The following is a 22,510-nucleotide window of genomic DNA, read 5'->3' on the forward strand; positions in this document are numbered from 1 at the left end:
TGCATTTGTTACAGATATCTTCCAGTATTTCCACATAAGACTAACTCGCACCCTGATTCTGCAATGCCTGCATGACTGTTGAAGTGTCCACTGAGTCAAATGCTTTCTCGTAATCAATAAAGGCTATATATAGGTGTTGGTTATATTCTGCACATTTCTCTACCACCTGATTGATAGTGTGAATATGGTCTAGTGTCGAGTATCGTTTACGAAAGCCTGCCTGATCATTTGGTGGACTGAAGTCTGAGGTTGTCCTGTCTCTATTAGCGATTACCTGTGTGAATACCTTGTTGGCAAACTCATGCAAGCTGCTCGGTCTGTAATTTTTCAAGTCCTTGACGTCAAGTTTCTTAACAATTAAGATAATGTTAGAGTTCTTCCAAGCTTCTGGCACGTTCGAGGTCGTAAGGCATGGCGTACACAGGGTGGCTAGTTTTCCTACCACAATCTCCCCTACGTCCTACAACAGATCTGGTGTTACCTGATCATGACCAGCTGCTCTCCCCTTTTGCATTGCTCCTATGGCTTTTCTTACTTCCTCTTTCTCTACTGACGTGATATCATTTTGCTGTGCGCTACTGCCGTTATCATTAACGTTTTATTACACTGACTAATGTATAGATTAGTGTGGAACTCTCCGGCTAATTTAAATATCTTATCCTTATTGCTAATGACATTGCTCTCTGTATTTTGACGCATACATCTCATTTTTGCCTACTATTAGTTTCTTCTTCACATCTTTTAGGTAGCTCCGTTCTTTAGAGTATGCTCGATTCTCTCCATATTAAACTTGCTTATGTCGCTAGCTTGCCCTGATTTATTACCTTTGATAGCTCTGGCAGTTTTGTTCTTCTTATGGGGTTAGGCGCTTTCATGCTTTGGTATTTATTTCGTCTCCTGGGATAGTTTCCAGCATCTTATCCAACCATCCTACCGCCTACTTCTATCTCGCACTGAGTAATAATAGCTGTGGGACTATCATCCATAGTTTGGTCATTAAGATCCTCTTCCTCAATTATAGCCGAATATCTGTTATGCAGCGATATCTTGAATTTCCCTACTTTCATTCTTACCGCTAACTCCCTAATCGGCTTCTGATTCACTAGTTTCTTCCGTTCCCTCTTCAAGTCCAAGGGCATTCGAGACCTTACCGCTGTGTGGTCGCTGCAACTCACCTTCCGAGGACCTCCACATCCCGCACGATGCCAGGGTGAGCGCATAGTGTGAAATATATTTCGGTTTTAGGGCCACCACTGGGCTCTTCGACGTCCACTTCCTGATCTCTCTTTTTGCGGAGTACACTCTACTGATAGGGGACATCGTTCCGAAGGTAGGTAAGCAGAAGGTCGGAGGCCAGGCGGTAGACGACTGTGGCAGTGACGCTAGGAATAGCAGGGGGGAGTTATTGTAGAGTTCGCAGAGGGAAATAATTTACGGATTATGAATACTTGGCCGTTACTCTCGCAATATGCCATGCTGAGCGATTAGATCATTGACTGATTGATTGATTTATTGATTGACTGACCCAAAATTTTTTCGGGGGGCAGAGAACACGGGGTGAGGGGTAATGAGATGGCTTCCAGCTGTGCGTATCTGGTCGACGTACCAAGTGGTCGTCTATGACAACTTCCACGTCGGAAATTCTTGCCCCTGCATCGCATGTGGCTCTTGGGAATCATAGGTAGGCATGGCAGCAATTTATTCCCGAGGTTATTTGTTATATTTATTTATTTATTTATTTATTATACCCTCTGGGTAAAAATGTACATTATAGAGGGGAGGGGCGGATTCAGAGGCCTACACATTGTACACAAAAAAGTTATTAGTAAAAAATATACAGAATCTCTGTAAAACCAGTACAAAAACGAAAGTAAGCATACAAAAAAATGAAAAAGAACAAAGGTACAAAGAATAAATTACGAAATCGGTAACGGTGTTAATAAATACAGAGAAATATGACACAGAAAACAAATAATAAACAAGGAATGCAATTCCTAATAAACAAACAGTCGTAATTGGAATATGAACGCCATCTATGAACGCCATGATGATGTGAGCACTAGCTGTGAAAAGAAATTTTGTAATGCCGATTTAAAGTTCTCAATTTCAGATATGCTTGTTAGTGATGCTGGTAGGTTATTCCAGTCATTGCTTGTCCGAGGAAGAAACGAGTATGAATATGCAAGCGTATTTGAGTGTGGAATATGTACTTTTTTGCTCTGGTCACGGCGGGTTCAAATGTATGACGGTGGTTGAACCCAAAGGTAGCGCAAGGTTGTGTCACGGTGGTCTATCTTACGAAAGAGAGACAGGCGAGATAGCTTTCTTCGGGTCGATAAAAGTGGTAGTTCTAAGTAGGTTTTCATATTAGTAAGAGTAGCGGTCCTTTGGTAGTTGTTTAAGATAAACCGGGCTAAGCGATTTTCTATTGCCTCAAGAGAATGTATGAGTGTTAAGTGACCGGGATCCCAGACAGATGACACGTATTCAAGTTGTGGACGAATGTAAGTTGTGTACAATAATAATTTTAATGATGATGGTGCAAGGCGGAAATTACGGCGTATATATCCAAGGGTGCTACTGGCTTTAGAAGTGATGTAATTGACATGCGATTTCCAAGATAGATTATTGGTAATGAGAACTCCCAGATACCGGTATAATGCCACCGATTCTAATGAGACGTTATTAAGCATATATGTGGGACTTATGTGGTTAGTTCGAGATACCCTCATTGATTCACATTTGTTAATATTTAATTGCATGCACCATGTGTTACACCATTCCACAATATTATTGAGGTCATTCTGAATTAATAAAGCATCTGAAGCATCAGTTAGTTTACGGTATAAAACACAGTCATCTGCAAAAAGACAAATTTTGGAAGAAACGTGAGAAGGTAAGTCACTTATGTAAATCAGGAATAAGGGAGGACCTAGAACCGACCCTCGCGGAACGCCGGATTAAACTGGGGCCGAGGGTGAGTTCACTTCATTAGTGGTTACAAACTGAACGCGGGATGTGAGGAAAGCATTAATCCAGTCAATTATTGCAGGGTCTATGTTTAGGAAGCTTAGTTTATGAAGAAGTAGTGTATGGTTAACTTTGTCAAAAGCTTTTGAGAAATCGAGGAATATGCAATCAATTGAAAAGCCACAGTCTAGATAGGCATGCAAATCATTAGTGAAAGAGACTAGCTGAGTTTCACAAGAGCAATTTTTACGGAATGCATGCTGCACACTGGAAAAAAAGTTGTCTTCAAGAAAGTTAACTAGATGCGTGTATATAATGTGTTCCATAATTTTACACGGTACGGATGTAAGGGAAATGGGCCTGTAGTTGAGCGGATTATGTGTTGGACCTGACATGTGGATGGGGATTACTTTTCCAGTTTTCCAACCATGAGGTATACTGCCAGAGTTATACGACTGAAAAAAAATGCACTGTAGCAGGATTGAACAGTATTCCACGGTATGTTGCAAAAATTTAACATTGATCTCGTCGACTCCACAAGATAATTTGGCTTTTAATTTGTTTATTATGGCTTTGATGCCAGTTGCTTCAAATATTATGGGTTCCATGAGGTGATAATTGGTAGCATTTATAGCTGGCATCTGACTGGTAAGCACAGGGGATGAAAATGACTGAACGAATGTGTCGTTAAGTACTTTGTAACAAAGGTGAGGCGGTACTGATTCCCCGGAACTTGTGAGTAGTGATAATCCGTCCTTATTAGTACTTGCTCGTATAACATTCCAAAAACGTTTTGGATTAGTCTTTAATAATTGTGGAAGAGCAGTGTTCAAAAATGAAAATTTAGCTGACCTTAAGGAAGTATTATAAGACTTTGCCGCTTTTTTGTACGCTAGCCAAGCTGTCGGTTTTGAAGACTGTTTAGCTGAACGGAATAAACGCTTTTTTTTGTTGGATAACCTGTTTAAGTATGTGTTATACCAAGGGGCTTTACTGCTCGTGTAGGCGGTTCTAAGGGAGACGTGTCGGCTGATTAATTCTGAAATTTTTTCTTTGAACATGCGCCAGTTAGTTTCTATGGGCCGATCCTGACAGAGCAGCAAGAAAACATCTAAAAATGAGCAGTTCACTGTTGATGGTGGTGTAATCAGCTTTGTTATAATCAGAAATTTTCTTTTCTGTCGGCTAATTTTTGTTTGAGTCACAGTTAGCGTGAAGTGTAATATATCATGATCGCTCAGCCCTGGCAGGTGTGAAACCGCGGATAAATTATCCGCTGATGACGTAACAATAAGGTCAAGTGCTGTTGATGTATTTTGCGTTACACGTGTGGGAAAACTAACAATCTGTGATAGGCTGAAGTCTGAACAAATGGAAAGAAACAAGTTGGATTCAGCTGACGAAGGGGTAGAAAAGGGACTGTTATGTGACCAGACAATATTCGGAAAATTGAGGTCGCCTGAGAGCAAGATTTCAGCTGCAGGGAAACGGGTGATAATCTGATTTAAGGAATCGTGTAGGTTATCGCAAAATGATGTGTCCGTCGAGGGGGATCGGTAACATGCACCTAGGATTACTTTTTGAAATTAAGATTTATGCAGCAGATTAGCTCTAAATTCGAAGCAATAGGTATTAGAAAGACGTCAATACAGTCATTAATAGCAATTAGGACACCGCCACCAACTCTGCCTGTTAGGTCACTCCGGAAGACAGCACACCGCTTTTCACATTGAAAGAATTCATTATTCGTTATTTTGCTATGTATTGAAATAAGTTTGCTGTTTAGTGAACTTGTAAGGTAATGAATTATTTTTGGCAGCGATTTCACATTAAAAGTAATTAATTACTTTCGAAATAATTTTGCTTGGTTCCATCACTGCTCGTTGTGCCAGCAAGCCTTGGGTCTGTGAAGTGCCAGATTAGGTGCCGCGAAAACAGGAGCGATGCGCGGAAAGCCGAGACCACCAAGCTAACGAACTTATTCGTTCGTTAACTCACTACATCCAGACGACAGCGCAGATGTGAGCCTCCACATCAGCGCCAGGTACACAACGAATAAAATACGAGACAGGTTTCGGCGCGACACACACACACACACACACACACACCATCAAGGCGACTTTGTGATTTAATAGTTCAAACACGTAAGGGCTGGTACGGACAGCCTTTTTTCAAAGGGGGGAAAACATTCGGCCCTTCTTTGAAGCTCCGCAGCTGCTGCGATGCAGTAAATTTTAAACTTCGAAATTCTTCTATAAGCTGTGCCCAACGTAATTTTTAAATGCGTTGCTACTAAAAGCAATTTAAAAATAATTTCATTACTTTTCGCAGGTAATCGTAATGCAAAACCATCACTTCCTCAGATCTCTAATTGGTAACGAAATTTAATTACATTTTGTAATTTGCGGAAAGTAATTCTTAATGCAATTGAGTAACCTCAAAGTAATTTTTCAGTGTATCGTCAAGGGTCCGCGGGTGTCTGGCTTTCGGTTGGACACGTCGTGGTGGAATTATGGGCGGCGTCGTCATGGATATGGCCATGTGTGTCGGGCACGGAATTCGTCCTCGGGCGTGGTGTTGTCGTTGGTGGGCGATCATCATCGCTTCACCAGCAAGCAACCTCGCAACCGAAGGTTGCTCTTTATTTTCATTCACGCGGGCTGTGAGATCCCGCCCAGGCGACCGCTGTGTAGCTACGGCGTGACAATGCAAACAATGGTGATGCCAGCTGCGGTGACCTCCGTTGCTCGGTGTATACTTTGCGCGACGTAGTATTACTCCTCTAATTCGCATGGTGGCTGGCCGGGTTGTTTCGTGGTTCGTCGTATGAGTACTGCCAGAGGTCCATACCCCCGTATGGACAACGTGGCAGATTTTAACCGCCCTATGACGCACGCATAGCTACAAGGTCGAAGTGGTCAAAAAATACTTCTCGATGAACACCAAGGGCGTTATCGATGCTGGGCGGCATTTGGCGTTGGGGTATAATGAGCGGAAAAGGACTTGAGAGATCCCGTAGACGTGGTGAGAGTGGAACTCAGGGATAATGAATCCGTCATAATTATGAAAGAAGCCAGAGCGCTGTCTACCTTGCGCAAAACGACGGCTACTGCAAAATATTCACCCAAATAAATGGGGGTGTAATCGGGAAGCCGGAGTGAGAATGACCCGTCAAAGGAGAGAGAGAAAATACCAACACCGGCCTTTGCACATGAGAGTTACAGCGCATCAAGAAATGCTGTTATAAACCGCCCAGCAAATGGAAAGGCATCATCACCTGTCATCAAAGACAATCTGAATAGACGTTAGAATTGGGGCACACCGGAAGGAAGTCCGAAACGTGGACGTTTCATGGGTACTTTCAGACGAGTGCCTGCCTCGTTCTTTTCTAAGTGCTCAAAACTAGATCAAGGAAGGAAACTCATAGCTTTGCCCATTTGTTCCAGAATGGTCTCTTGCGTAATTACGGACTCCCAGACTCGATGTAGTAACTGTACAAGAGGAAGTATTGGCAAATACGCAAACAGAATACTCAGAACTAAAGAAGATGCAAACTTCAAATCCAGAGTCATATAGACTCCAGGGCATTCTGCGGATGATGGAAATGAAGGCACTCACGCCGCTGCCCCCGCGCTATTACCTAGAGTCCCGCGACATTCGCAGGAACATAATTATTCCGAACCACGGTTAAGCAGTAGGGATTTACTCCAGCATTGGAGATTAATGAGGAAAGTATACGCCAAACGGCACAAAATTCTGAACAGGCAGCAAGGGGTCATTTTAAGGAAATTGCAATCGAATACTTATATATATCCTGTGAAGTTCAGCTATAGGTCTCTAAATTAGTATGATCCGCAATGAGCCTTCTGGGGTCAAGTGGCTGACTTATACCATAAGGTATGGGCATGCCAGAAGAACCCAGCTATACAAAGAAGCAGTAACCCAACAACTTAGGACTGGAAGTTGTGCGTTCCAGCTCACCTCCTGAAGGAGAGGTTCCCCTGGAGAACCGGGCAGGAGCGGCGGCAAAAGTCAATGAACTCCTGGAATGAGGGCCCAACCAACCATTTTATGCCTTAAACATTTTTCTTTCTCCCTATGCACTGCAGAAAAACAAACACTGAGCGCCCACTGTCAAGGGCCTTCCTTGTCGATATTCATTGTGGCAAACATAAAGGAAACAGGTCGCCCGGGCGTATGAAGTTTCTGCTTTTGATGTTCAGCGTCGTCTGCAACGCACAAAAGCATCAAATTTGCATTTTTATATTCCATCTTCAAGCCCGAATTAATAAAACCAATACTTTCTTGGGCAGTTTTAGAGAGTTGTCTATGTGTCAGCTCGCCCCAAAATGGATGTTTTTCTTTGTGGCGGCGCGCGGAGAATAAGAGGAATCAAGAAAGAAAAAAGAAACTCGCAGCCTTTCGTTTTTTTCCGTTCTGCTGCTCGTGCTGCCCGTGGCATCGAGTGAGCGCCATTTTCGGGAATCCTTCTGACTGCAGGGAAGGCCGCTCTCTGTGCCACCACCAAGGCCCTCGCGACCGTCCTGCCGCTGCCTGCACAATCCAACGAGCGCTGCGGATTCATCTCGGAGAAGGGTCCGGCTACTGCCACGACAGCTGCGTGCACCTTGCGAGACCGGCAGGGCGGTCATCTCGGAGGCCTCTGTTCGCCTCGGTCCAGCGGAACCCACGGGGCACAAGTCGATGGCGACCACCACCACCACCGCGGTCAAAGCCAAGGGTTGCCTGACCTTCGAGGAGCGTCCGCGCGGGAGTCCTCCTCTCAGGCAGAGCCGTAAGCCGTCCCTCCAGCGACCTGAAGGGTAACTCTCCACCGATCCTTCTCTTCTCAGTGCTTTTGAGCACCGGATGATCCTGCTGAAAATTTCCGTGTCTCGCATTGCGTTCAAAGCACTCTGCCGAAGTCAATAAATAGAGGACTCAATTTCCTCGCAGCGGTAGCTCAGAGGCAGCGTTATGCCGGTCCATACTGAGCAAAGTTAGCAGGCCTCAGTAAGTGCATTATCTCTGCTTTTTTTTTCTCAGAGCTAAATTTCCCGGTGCCTGTAAGATCTTGGCGGACGTAGTGGCAAGGGTAGTGAGATGTGTTAGAAGCAGAGACAAAGCTAGGGGCTGGCTGTTCGCTCCGATGACGTGCGACTGTGTGCTGCTTCCTCTTCACAAGCACAAGTAGGAAATTAAGTTCACGGGCTACACGGCCTCTCGCGTTCAATGTGACCTGTAAAGAGCCGGGGGTGAAATTAGTGCAATTAGCGCTTTATATGTTTTCAGTGCGCCGCGATAGGCACTGTGAAAAGCCATAGTGCCCTTTCGATTAGCAGGTGTATGCATAACTTTGCGCGACCACCAATCTCTCACACCGCTCTTCGTGAACGGGGGTACAACCACCGCTTCTTGCAAGAGGTACTCAGTACTTCCGCCTAGGCTGTTAATCTTCCGAAGGGTCTCAGGCTGTCAGGGATGCCGTATTGTAGCACTGCCAATAATCTCGACAAGGAGGGTTCTGTAACTTGCGCTGACACCGCACATTACACGGGTATCCAGCATTTCGCCTCTTTCGTACTGCGATCGCCGCTGCCATGATCGAACCCGCGTCTTTAGCCTTCGTAGTCGAGCACCCTGATCTACCACAGTGGCACCATACTAAGTGCATCTGCTCAACAATAAAAAAAATGATTGCCGATTTGTTTACTTTGCTGCACCGACGCAGTAGTCTAGAGAAGAAGAAAAAAGGTGGCATCTCTATCTCTTACACGCAATAATCTTAGTTATGCAGCAAGGCAGAATCATAACCACGAGCATAATACTAAATGCCGGTGAGAAGGGTGATCTGATTGTATAGCGGGAAATGTATATTCATATGAGAGGCAATTTAAAAGAGGACAGTGGAGTTGTGATTAGTCAGAGCGAAAGTACTTCTGTTTGTCGTCGCACAGATGAGAATTCATCCCGAAATTTGTACTTCATTGCTAGGCCAACCCCAGCATATATGTTCGTAACACTTATCAAAAGCTAAGTGTTACTGATGTGGTTGAGATTGTGCTATTCTCATTGCGAGTTGGCAATGTTCTGTGTTTACCCTTTACGTCATTATTTCATTTGTTCAAATTACACATCATCATAGGACTCATCGTTTGAAATTTTGAAGGACGATTCTTTCCCGGGCTGTTTCTTTTTAGCCATTTTCTTGTCCCTTGACGTCTTAGGCGCAGCCACCGACGGCACCTGGTCCCCTTGTACTTAGTAATGCGAGCGATCGCCACCGCCAGGGGGGTCCAGCTGCTCCAGCCTCGAAGGCGTGCAACTGTTGCAAGGCTTTCGGCCGCGGTGCTGCTGCTGCTGCCCCTTGCGTCCATCTACGTAAGTTCAGTGCTTTGTTTGGTTTAATGGAGTTTAACGTCCCGAAGCAACTGAGGCTATGAGGGACACCGTAGTGATGGGCTCCGAAAATTTCGACCACCTGGGGCTCTTTAACTTGCACTGACATCGCACAGCCCACGGGCCTCTAGAATTTCGCCCTCATCGAAATTCGGCCGCCGCGACAGGGAACGAACCTGCGTATTTCGGGCCAGCAGCCGAGCGCCGTAGCCACTGAGCCACCGCGGCGGGGCAGTTCAGTGCTTAGTACACGACCTTTCGTAACGGTCTTTCGCGCATAGTCGCAGTTAAAAACCCCCACGAGGTGCAAGAGCTACGAGGTGCTATGTAGCTACGTTTTATGTGGTTTGAGTCGTGGTTTTCTGAAGACGCGGCTAATGAAGCGCGTCCTACTTCCACTTGGACAAACAGTGATGGCAAGCCTCTCGCAAATAACAGAGCTCTGGGCATTGGTAACTGCCGAGACGTCGTGGAGCCTTTGTCCGCTTGTTTGTTGGAGAAGACAAAAGTGCGGAGCGCGACTTATGAGTTTTCCACAGTGTATTCGTTATCTGCGACGCCGGGTCATGGAGTTTAGAAAAGAAGCTAGGTGGATTTAACAATTCTAGCAATGAAAGTTACGTGTAAACCTAAGGAAAGCCGTAGACAAAAAAATAGTTGGCATGAATAAAGAAAGCGTGCCTAGTCGCCAGTGCTTCACTAATCTCCTAATTGGCACTGTGGACGCAATATTCATTCATTTATTCTACCTACCGTTCAGACTGGAGTGCGCAAATTAGAAACGCTATTTGCGCAAAATCAAAAGGTTCAATTATTTTAAAACATTTTCATGTCCCGTATGATTGTGTCTAGAAAGAGTGGGTCTCATGATCTCCTTTTACTCCGTGCGCTCGCTTGCCTTTAATTTCATTTAAAATGCGTGCTGGAGTAATGGTGTCATCAAAGAATTGAGCTATCCAAACACGCCTTTCTGTGCTAGATTTGTCAAGGAGTCTGCACAAACCCCGAGGTTCCAATGGCGTGTGGATGTATAGTACAAAATTCAACTTATTTTTGTCTGTGCGGATTCTATGGGATGGAAATGAAAGCGGTGGTGCGGGGTAGGTGGCGGCCAGTCAAGTGGGGAGGTCTGCGGTGATTAACTGACCAGGACTGACCTAGGGTAAGGGTAATTAGGGACCTTTGGGAGAGGCCGGCACTGAATGCAACGAGGTGGGTTATGATGACGATGATGGGAAATTCACTGTCTTGCCGCTGGAACTTCACTATGTCGGGAACGTGCATTCTGTTTCTTGTACATAAAGGATCGTTAACTCTCATGTCGCTTGATTAGCGGCGCAGGTGAAGCACTTTCGTGTACAAGGGTTATATTCGTGTTACGCTTTGTTAGCAGCCAAATGTGTGGAACAGCTTTTCGCGTATACTACACTTATCTTTTTAGGCTTTCAACGAGATCAGAGAAGACAGATATCAACCGGAGAACACGTAGAAGAACAAGCTGAAAGAGGAAGTGTAAAGTGTGGACACATAGCACCCGATGATCCCAGTGAGGTTTCAACCCACCGCGGTGAATTATTGCACTTGAGGTTCGACTGTGCAACAGAAAAGTTGTTATGCGTCCGCTTATACATTTCATAAACATTTTATAAGGTTTTTATCATTTTATCCTTCGCGACATAGAATTCGTGGAGCCCGCATCAGCGAGTTTGTTCCCAGCTTTAACGGCCGCATTTCTATCAAAGGGAAATGAAAAACATCTATGAGCTGACATCTAGGTGTACGCTAAAAACCCATTGACGCGGGAACTAATCGGAACCCTTCAATGTACTCTGCGTCTTATAGCCCGTTATGTTCGGTTGGTTGTATAAATATTTATCAGTTATTTCTACATTAAAAAGTGAAAGAGAATATCACATAATGGAGTGTTCTTAAACAAATAACAGCAAAGAATACAGAGACGGTGAAGAGGGGAAGACGATGAATTTCTTCTCAGTTTTACGTCAAGTCCGGACTCACGTTCAGATCATGATCTCAGTCGTGAGTTCGCACTCACATTCAGATCATGATCTGAGTTTTCAGTGAGTTCGGACTCGCATTCAGACCGTGATCTGAGTCGTGGTGACTCCGGGCTCACATTCAGATTAAAATGAATCGTGGTCAATCCGCTCGAGTTTCTTCTGAATTCATAATAACTATTAGGCTTAAATGAGCCCATATGAGTCGTGAGTCGAAATGAGTGAGTGAATCCATATGTGTGGCGAGTCGAAATGAATGAGTCCAAATGAGTCGTGAGTTAAAATGAGTGAGTAGACCCCCATGAGTCGTAAGTCTGTGTGAGTCGTTATGAGTGGTCGACCCTTGCTCACTAGTGATTTTAAGTGAGCCCAAATGAGAACTAATCATAAGTGAGTTTGAGTTCCTGAGCTCCAGTGAGCCCAGGCCACTGTGAGTGTGAGTTTCAGTGGGCCCGTAGGCTGGCCAAACTTTTCTGACCGAGCCTGTGTGAGCAGTCCTGATTTTGCCGAGGTATGTCCTCGTGTGCTAATTATCACACCAAAACGACTCAATAGTAGGTTTAAACCATGCGTGAGGTCGACGCTGATTTACTATCGATACAGGACATCGCCGAAAAGAAAGCTTTTTGGTTCGACTTTTTGCGACTCGCGATCGGAAACCTCGAAAATAGGACAACGTACGTGTGACCTTCGCTTTTCAAACCAAAGGCTCGCAAACCTCCGCGACTCGCAGGTGTGAATCTGCAAGCCACAGAGCTTGCGCTTTCATTATGGCCGAAAAGTGGCAGTCGCGGGATGGTCGCACTTCATTTGCGACTCTGGTGCGGCCTCTGCTGCGCAATTTGAGATTCGCGGAATGCTGCCTGCCTCTTCTGTTTGGAAGGCCATGAAGAGTCATTTCGATAAGTTAGAACTGCAGCGTCAACACCTAACTTCTCACTAGGGCAATGACTCGTTGGGCTCGCACAGGACAGAACGCTAGCGCTGCTGCTGGCGCTCCGCCATTTGCTACATCTGCAAGTCCTGTAATAAACATGGGTGAAAAGAATTAAGGCTGTTGCGTTCTTGAAAAAAACAAAGTGAGGATTGAATATTTTAGAACAAAAGCGCCTAATGTCGTTACCCTACTGCTTCCAATTGTTGCAGCGCACTGCATATTGTGTTCACTACCAGTAGTTCTAACTTGTTAATTCAAACAGCGTCGGCGTCGGAATTCGAATTAACAAGCTTTTGCTGTACTTTGGAATTGTTTCACTAGGTCGCATGCCTAAGTAGTTCTTCCGTGCAGTTCTGTTAAAAAAATTCACGAGTATTATTGTCACTGGATTCTAGCAACCCACCTTTCTATTCCCCAAGGAAAACATGTAAAAAAGAAAAGTCCGAAGACAGTAAACGTAACTGTACAACCCACAAATGTTGATTGGACATGCCTCGAAGGGGCAAATCTTGAAGGGAAACATAGACCACTGTTCAAAATTTTTCCCAGCTGCCCCTTTAAACCTGACTGCAATCAGTATCTAAATTGTTACTAAGCTGGACATCACTTGCAGATCCAATAACAAGAGCATGCATGAAGCTTATACATCTTTACACAGACCATTCTTTTGCAGGGCTTGTAATTTACTTTGAAGATTGATTCTAAGAAGTTTTTTCTTCATGTGCAGAAGACAGTACTTCATTGAATGTGTGGCGTCACTGAATATTCTGTGCTTGTTGATCACAGGGTCTCTTATCAACCAGCTAGTGGTAGGTGCTAAGGAGAGGCGTCATGGTGGAGGGCCCTGGAAAATAATCCAGAGCCCTCCACAATGGCGCTTAACACCCCAAAGCAGAACATCACATACTGTGTTGTGCACTTCCTGATATTGTTCACTAGATGCGAAAGTTCCAGTCTGCGCATACTCTAATGATAAACGATGATTACAGTAGGGCCCCGATTATGTGTCTCCCGTTACGTGCATTTTGTGTCGAATTGGCGCTCGTCTGGCGAATCGGCTCTAGGGATAATGCACTGAAAGCCTTGATTATACGGCGGAGAAATATGCACGCCCCGCTTCGCGCTATGGCCGGCGGGAACCACCTCGAATGGGAGATGCTGGCGAAGCAGTTTATTGGCAGACATGACGTCAACCAAGCTGGTTCCAGATCGTAATCAAGATGCAGATGTGCGCACAAAGATGGGATCCAGAGCACGACGATTATGTAATGAGTGTTCTACCGACGGCTGCGACTCTGACTCCGCACGTGGAACCCACGGCCGTCGGTGCGAGGCGGCTCGCCTGGCCTATTTTTTAGAATGTTTCGCTGAGTAAGGAATTGGGGAAATCAGCTCTACGTTCTTACCAGCATAGTGTTATGTAGATGCCATAACAAGATTAGACATAGCTAAGATAATCGGCAGCTAGATGGAAACGGTCCTCTGCAGCTTCTCTACAGAGCTCATTAGACCTACACCGACCGAACGAGTGAGGAGCAATCGGCGTGCTGTCACTCAGCGGGCCACCCCTCTTAGCAGAATGTGCGCCACCACCGCATTCACGGTGCAGGTGAACATCGTGTTTTTTTCGTTATCATGCGAATTCCTAGTAGATATACTGCCGCTGTAGAGTGATAACGGTTCTAGAGGAAGTCTGAAAGACATGTAGCTGGAATTGTTGTACTGCGCATCACAAAATATCTTCGAAGAGTCGGATCAGCCATGTGTGCGTTTCTGGCTCGTACTTAACGTGCAGGGACAGGAGCGCTCGCGTGCCCAGTCCAAGACTGCCTATTCGACGCCGAAAAGCCTGGATGTGCACGGTCTTGCAACTAAATCTCGCAGAATGAAAACGGACGTCTTTATAACTCGCAGGCAATGGAACTTTAATTTTTTAGAGCCAGAGTAGCGGACATGTTTATTACGTGAATGCGTCACATGTGTGAGATTTTAGACCATGGGACGTCCAGATTATATGAGGGTTTCGCGCAGATTCCCGAAAGTCGTTTAATCGAGGTTCTACGGGGACTGCTTAATAGAACGCATGAAGAGTGTTTTGTTACAGACTTCACAGAGATTGTGAGACCACTCCAGCTGCGTGTTACAACGTATAGCAGTAACGGCTAGTCCAACCATATGGCTTGGTTTGTGCAGTCGTCCACACACGTGTCTAGAGCACTCAACCAGCGCACTGGGCAGCACACTTGCGTCGTATCAACAGCTTATCATGCATGCTCATTCCCATGGGCTGTTTAACACGCCTCTCACACAGGCAATATAAATCCCCATTGAGACAATAGCCATCGAAATTTTCGGGGGCCATCCAGATGCACCAATGCCATACGCCAAATTTCGATGATCACTGAATGAGTGGTGAGCATGCGATTTTGACAGATGGTGCTAGGGGTAACAACGATGAAAAAAAATACATAGTGAAGCTGAGTAAAATGAGCTTAATGTTGGAGTAAGTGCTATTTGAATAAAAGCTCTTGCTATGTTCTTTGAAAACGGCTGTATAAACCTGGCCAGTCTTCATTGAGCTCGATGTCCATTGACTCAGGGCATTTAAACTGCCCGTATGACAGGGGTATAACTGGTGATGTTTTTAAAAGACGTACCGGACCCGCTAGGCGGTGGCGCTTGTCATAATTCCACAACTGAGCGCTCTGTTTAGAGCTCTAGACAAGTTTGTTGATGATCGTACTTTCCTCCCAGTCGCGTTCTTTGTTGCTGCAAGACATCCTGTAACTTCCAACAGTAATCACGTGCAACAAGCCTGCAACTGTGCGAAAGGTGGTTGACAAATGCCTTGACCAAAGCAATTCGACAGTCAGTTGCGAAACAAATCCCAGTTAGGAGAAACCTCTTTTTGTTTAAGTAGGCTAAGGCATGATGGGGAGGAAGTGATATGATGCCCAGGCTCGCTTCTTTTATTTTCCTCCTCTCACAGTCCGCCACGGAACGGTTTAGCAAGAGGGCGCAGACTGCCTTGGTCTGTGCTAACGCGGACCACGAGGCGATCAGCGATCTTAAGAAGACGGAGGCCGCGCTTAGGGATGATTTTGCCGCCTGGAAGGAAAAGTACCACAAAGAGCAAGCTGGGCGCCAGAGGCGCGAGACGGCGTAAGTACCGGTCTCTACAGCAGCCCCGCCACAGGTGTTGGCTGCGTGAGTAGAGAGGCAGTTCGAACACTCCTTCCTGCTTCTCTTGTCCAGCCTGACCAGGCACATTGGGGAGATGAAGGAGGGCATTGAGCACTCCAGCAATGACATCGGGGCGCTCAAGGCCCAGCTGACCGAGCAGAGCGAGCAGTTGGCCGCCACCAAGCAGGAGCGGAACAAGCTGGCCTCAGAGGTGCGTGGGAAAATAATTTGCTAACCCGCACTGGTAATTAACGGAGCACTAAGCACGCACTCCATTCAGCTTTTGTTCTCGGTAAAAACTGACCCTATGCCTGTTCATGGTTACAGTAATCTCTCCTTAACTAAAACTTCGAGGGAGCACCAGTTTTTAAGGCGAAAGCCTTTAATGCCTCATACTGTCGTTAGCAGCCGTGTCGGCAGCCCTGTCGGCAGTCGTCTCGGCAGCCGTGCCGACAGCCGTGTCGGCAGATGATTCCGCGTTTTGACGGGTGTCCACCGAGATATGCGAGACAGTTACTGCATAATTTCCTTTCCTCAAATACAATTTTCAGTTTCTTCATGACAGCCCCTCTTTCTCTATTTTCGTTAACTCCCATTTCCTCCCTTCCTGTACGCTGCCGTTCTGGTGTTTACCGAGATGACAGAGAATTAGTGCGCCATTTCCTTTCCTCAAAAAGCGTTGCGTTCAAAGGGCATGGCATCGCGTCAATGGGTGGTGACGTTCTGTGGACTGCCTGGCAGTGCTACAGCACGCTGTCACGTTCCACTTCTAAAGGCGAAGCTTAAGTGTCATTAATAAATATTTAATTTGTATTCAGTCATTAATTAGTAATTAGCCACTAATTACTAATTTGTCATTACATCGTCATAAGTTATGTGTGACGTCATCCTGTGGTGACGTCACCAGTGTCACATAGGCAAAGTGGTGCGGAAAACGCTTTCCCCTCTACGCACTTTAGACTGTCAAAGTGCTCTCTGAACTTTGTCGGAATTATCAGATATTTGAATTGTCACAAGTACACCTTAGTACGATCCAAGAGTAAACCTGGTTTACTTTATCCATATACCCCAGCATACAAATAGTACTTCGGAACCTTTTTTTTCTCAATTGTTGCCGCAAACAAATGCAATACAAAATGGTGGTTGTACAGCAGCAAATATAATTGCTGAAAAAGAAAAGTAGACAATGGTAGTCGGCTTTTGAATGATAATTGCGGGACATTGGCGATTTTTTTCCGAAGCTGGGCCCCCTCGGTGTGCCATTCTGCGGTTACTTCCTCTGTGCAGAACCGCTCCCTCCCGGCCCAGGTGAGGTTCTGCGACTCCACGTTGCGTGAGTGGACAAAGCCGTCTACAAGGACCGACCGGGCTTCCAGGGAGTCCATGTACTCGACCCCGAGCCTCGAGAGCCTGTGGTCCCAGCGGCAGCCTTCCTCTGCCAGGCAGTCGCGGAGTTCCCTTCGAGCGTTGACTAGTTCAAATGGTGAATTTGCTGTTAAAATGACTCTAGAAATTGATTCACATCACTTGAAAGTCGTTACAGCCACTGGTTTTATAGAAAAAGGGGGTACTATTGTACTAACGACTTCGTAAAAAGACCTCTAATGAGGTACATATTCATGCTGAGTCTTTTGAGAGTATAATACAACTTGCATTAGAATTGAGAACAGCGCCAGGAAGAATTATTAGTCAGCTGAGCAATACTAAAATCTGAATTTTTTCACATTTTTTTTTCTCGCCAAATTGAGCCTCGTCTAAGTGTACATCCACGCATAAAAACACACAAAACACCAAGAAGGCCTCTTAGCAAAAGGTGAAAATTTGCTGAATGGTTTCTTTCATAATTCGGTAGTATTCAGTATGCAAAAATATAATACGCAGGTCCACAGTTTTCAGTTTCTTGGCGCTTGAAGAGAGTAGGACACATGTAGCCCGCAGATATACGAGGGTTAGTGGGTAGCGGGGGTAGCAGCATCGAATTATTGCTCTCAGTAAACACTTATTATTTAGCTAGCTGTTTCTGGGTACGCATGGTCACGTTTGTTCGGCAGCAGAAAACACATTTATACCTCATAAAGTTGATTCGAATGGTGCAAAAACATGAATTTGGAAATCATGACGCCTATACCAAGAAGGACCGGTTACCACAGTGTTCAAGTGAATGGCAGCATACCATAGCTTCTGTGAACTGGGCCAAAAGTTCAGTGTCGAAGCACGTATTTTACTGCCGAAATTGGCCGGTGATGGCGACACCTGTATTGCTTCTGGCCGTTCATATAGCTTATAAAAACGGAATTTTCAGTGAGGCTCATCTCTGTTGTTAGAATGCCAACTTCACATACACATATAGGCCAACACCACTTTGTACTCAGCGTCCTGTAATGCGCAGGACAGTTTGCAGACCTTGATGAGTTTCGAGAAATAGACTGGACGTCATTTGCAAGCAAATTGCTTTTTTACTGATGACACTATTTGAAACGGTGACGTAGTAATTGCCGGTAATTGAAACGGTGAGTAATTGCCGATCAAAACGGTGTTCTGGCTTCTTCACGTGGCGCAATGCCACTCCTAGAAGCTGAGTATTGACATCACCTGCAGCAGCCCGATTTGCACTGTCCGTCAGCAAGCAGTGTAGCTTGGGTTTTATGGTGGATGAAATATGTTTTCTTCATTCCAGGAAGCTTTCCTCGTCTGGAAATGTGCCACGCCAGCCGATGACATCGTCACGGGGTTCCCACCTGGCATAATGCTGTGTGGGAAAGTCTGAATGCTGCTGCGACATTTATTTCGCGGCCCCGCCGCCATACCAGTTGCTACCGGAAAAAATAAATACAGACCTGCATGCTTTCCCAACAGCCTTCGTAAATTTTTAACCCTCGAAGCTCCTCAAATTGTAAAACAAAACTTGTTTCGTTTTGAGCCCTTTAGTGTTGGAAAGACTAGTAAACCACGCTCGATCGGTGGCTGATGAAGCTGCTCCTTGTAAGCGCTGCAGTCCGAGCAAGTATTGAAGCATGCTGTGCTTGCTGATGGCACTCTGCCAGTCTCTGGGAGCAAAGCTAATGAAACCAAACCAAACAGCCTAGCGGAACTCAAAATGTGTCCTTGGACTGTACCGGGCCATCGAAGCCATTCTAAAATGAGCTCGGGTTTGAAACCAGCAGCTTGCAAAGTAGATGAAGTGTGTTCAGCAATGTAGTGTTTTAATGGCGGTGTATTCAGATGCACTGTGTTCAGACAGAAGAAATGTTGAGCATACAGTGTATACATGCTGGAAGTGGCTCACTGCAGAGCCCCCTCTTTTCACTGCATCGAATACTAGTGTCCCCAGCTATGGGTTTCTGCTTCTGCCTAGTACAACTTCAGCTGCAAAGTATAATGAAGATGACTTAGAGTTTGTCAGCTATTCTGATGGTCACACTGGTTTTAAGTTCTGAGCTTTTTTCAAGCACGAGCACCATACTCTGTTTCGCACATCACGAGCAATTTTTTTGGTTGCTATGCATGTGATGTGTCAGGTGATAAACCTGACCGCGCGTTTTCGGACGGCCTCGATTTCGGCGGAAAGGTATGTCTGAGATGGGTGCCAGATTGATGATGCGAGTTCAAGTTTGGGGCGCACGAATGTTTAATAAGCCAGTTTTTTACCATCTGGAGATGCTGGTTTCAGGTTTCGGCGGAGATAACCTAAGACAAGTGGGGAATCGGAGCATATCTTAAGGAAGGTAAAAGCGGCGCAAAAAAACTCTGCGCTGCTTTTACTTTCCTTAAGATGAACCAGCGACTAGCCCATACAAAAATTTTGATCTGAGCCTATCGTTTGGACGTGAGTTACCGAAGAGGGTGACGATATCAGATGTAAATCAAGGTACTTGCAGGATGATGATGGAGCAATCGGAGCCGTGTAAATGCTGTGAGTGTGCCGGATTACAGTGCGCTTGCGGAAGAATGACAAGAACTGGCATTTTTATTGGCATTTTTCAAGGTTTAAAGGCATGAGCCATCGGTCGCATCATTTAGCTATTGCATCAGTGTCTTTTTTGCAGGAGGTGACTGTCGGTAGGATGTCGAATGGGGCAGTATATGAAAAATTCGTCTGCAAATAGTCTTAGCTTGACGTTTATGTTAACTGGAAGATCGTTGATGTAAATTAGGAATAGCAGTGGTGGTAAGCCTGCGCCCTGGGGGACACTTGATGTAACATTAGTGAGGGGCGAGCGGTAACCATTGCTTGAGGTAAACTGCATGCGCCCATTAAGAAATGTCTCAATCCAGGTGATAAGGTTGTTAGTTATGCCTAGGGAAGAGATTTTTGTGAGCAGGTGTGAGGCGGTAAACGGTCGAAGGGCTTGGAAAAATGTCCAAAGATGGCGTCGATTTGAAGGTTGTCGTCCATTAGGCGAAGGATGTCATGTTTGAATTCAGCCAATTGCGTTTCAGAGGAGTAGTGTTTACGGAAACCGTGTTGGTGAGGATAAAAGAAGTTAACTGAATCCAGATGGTTCATTAGATTGGACGATATAACATGTTCAAGTAATTTCGAAGGAATGCTCGTTAATTAAATAGGGCGATAGTTGTAAGGATTTGGGTGATCACCTTTTTTGAAATATTGGTATGATTTCAGCTATCGTCCAGTTGTCGCAGATTTCTCCGGATTCTAATGACTGTGTAAATATTAGATGCAGTGTCTGGCTTGAGACTAAGCTAGTGTTTTTCAGGAGTTTACTGTTTATGTGGTCCAAGCCAGATGATGAAGTCTTGAGGGAACTGAGTAGATTTTCTATTCCCGTCGCGGTGACTGTGATTTGAGGCATGGGCATTATTGAGGTGGATGGGGAAATATTTGGACTGCAGGCAGCTGAGGAGAAGACTGAACAAAAATATTTATTTAGAATTGTTGCGAACTCTTTACTGTGTATTGGATCGCGATCAGCGCATAAAGTTCGATTCGATTGAATCGTAATTTAGGGGAAAGAATGCGCCAGAATTTATTCCGGTTGTATTTGAGGATAGAATGTAGGTCGCTAGAAAAAACTTCTTTTTGGCGGAGGCTAATTTTTTGTTATATTCTTTCGCACATTGATGGTACCGTTCCCACGCTGCGGGCCGGTTATGAAAGTAAGCAGTTCTATAAAGCCGTTTTTTCCTATTAACAAGCCTTTTCAGTTCACTGTTAAACCATTCGTTGTTAGAATCGGATTTTACACAAAAATGACGGAATGTGCTCATTTTTCAACTAAAGGACAGTGGTCTTAAAAAGTTCAAACTAACCGAGCGAGTTTGATAAGCAATCTGGAAAGAGCTGCAAAATTCTGACAAAGCATGATTGATCGCATCGGTGATTACTTTTTTTGATGAGGACCGTTTTATAATGGGTAAAGAAAGACGGATGTGAAGTAGGTTGTGGTCGCTAATGCCTGGTAGAAGGGTTATACCCTTTACGTCATCGAGGGAAGTTGTCAGGAGTAGGTCAAGAATGTTGTTTTCTCTTGTTGGGCATGTAATGACTTGGTGTAGGTTGAGGTCAAGTGTTAAATCAAGGAATTGTTTTGAATCGCTGGAAGATGACCTATTGAGCACTGAGAGTAAGGGCCTGTTGGGAATTTGAAATCGCCAAATAAAAAGATAGGGGAATTAGGAAATTTATTTTTGATGTTGTTTAAGGCACGACCAAGCGTGTCACAGAAGCATCAGTCGCTATCCAGTGGCCTGTTGCAAAGACCAAGATGAATTTTCCTTGCCTTGTCGTCCAAGCATACCCACCTGAGTTCTAGGGTGTCGTCGATGCTGACACGAGACGATGATATTATGTTCTTAATAGCTATGAGGACGCCACCACCTTTTCTCCTTTTGCTATCATGTCGGTATATCGTGTAGTGAAGATTAGGGGAAAAGATTTCGCTGTCTTTGATATCCTCCTTCAGCTAGGTTTCCGTTAGTAGCACAGTATCAGCGTCAATATCAGTAATGAAGCTCTCAAGTGCATCACGTTTTGGGATGACGCTCCAGGTATTCGTGAATGCAATATTCTGGTAAACGCATAGCGAAAGACGCCGGATGGGAACAGATGACAGTACCTGTTTTTTAGTGGGTCATCTCGTGGTTCCTGGAGCGCTTTCGGTGGGTGGTCCTGTGTTACGTGGCGCGCTAGCTGCTGAGTTAGGGGTTTCCAATACGCTAGCAGTGGCAGGGTCGTAAAAATACCATTTATTGCCTACATAAAGCTTGTCAAAAGCAAGTTTAAAAGCGCACTTTTACGGCCGAATGAACTGAAGTAGCTTTGAACGTGCTAGGCGAGTAGGAAATCCAAAGTCTTCCGTGATGGCGTAGTTTGTGTCCTTAAGTTTTCGCCCGCAGGACATTATGTTCTCTTTGGTTTTGAATTGTGTGAATTTTACAACGATCGGGCGTTTCTTGTCGTCGGAGTGACTTCATATGCGCTGAGCACGTTCAATACTTTTGCTGTCGAGATGAGGATCGAGGTGATCAGAACACAGGGCCAGAATTTCTTTCTCCGATTCTGCCTATGATTCCTTGTTTGTGTCATCGAGGCTTAAAAAAAGCAAGTTGTTGCGGCGCATTCGGTTCTTGGTGTCAATGTTTGCAGCTTTCAAGACAACGATTTCACGGTCTATGTGGTCTGTTTCGTTTGAGGGTTTGCCAGGATTCGGTTGACGATCTGATGATTCAAGTTTCTCTAGACGGTTGCATAAAGAGGCTATTTGTTTTTCGTGCGAGGCTAGAGCAACCTTGAGGTAATCATCCACAGGGCAGATTGTTTCAAAACTTTCTTCTAGTTGTTGCATGCGAGCGTCAACGGATAATGGGTCTTTATTTGAGCGAGGGCCGGGGTTTAGTTCGACGTCACCGCAGAGTAACAGCATCAATTGCGACAGGCAATTGAACGCTAGAGCTTCAGTAAATATGCGAGAAACACCGCGCAACTTCGAGTGGTAGGGGCACGATACCAATACCAAAAACCAGTTGCTACTTCGATATGCTTTCC

Source organism: Amblyomma mixtum, chromosome 3, assembly GCF_055824585.1.
Source record: "Amblyomma mixtum isolate Tamu chromosome 3, ASM5582458v1, whole genome shotgun sequence".
Classification (NCBI taxonomy): Eukaryota; Metazoa; Arthropoda; class Arachnida; order Ixodida; family Ixodidae; genus Amblyomma; species Amblyomma mixtum.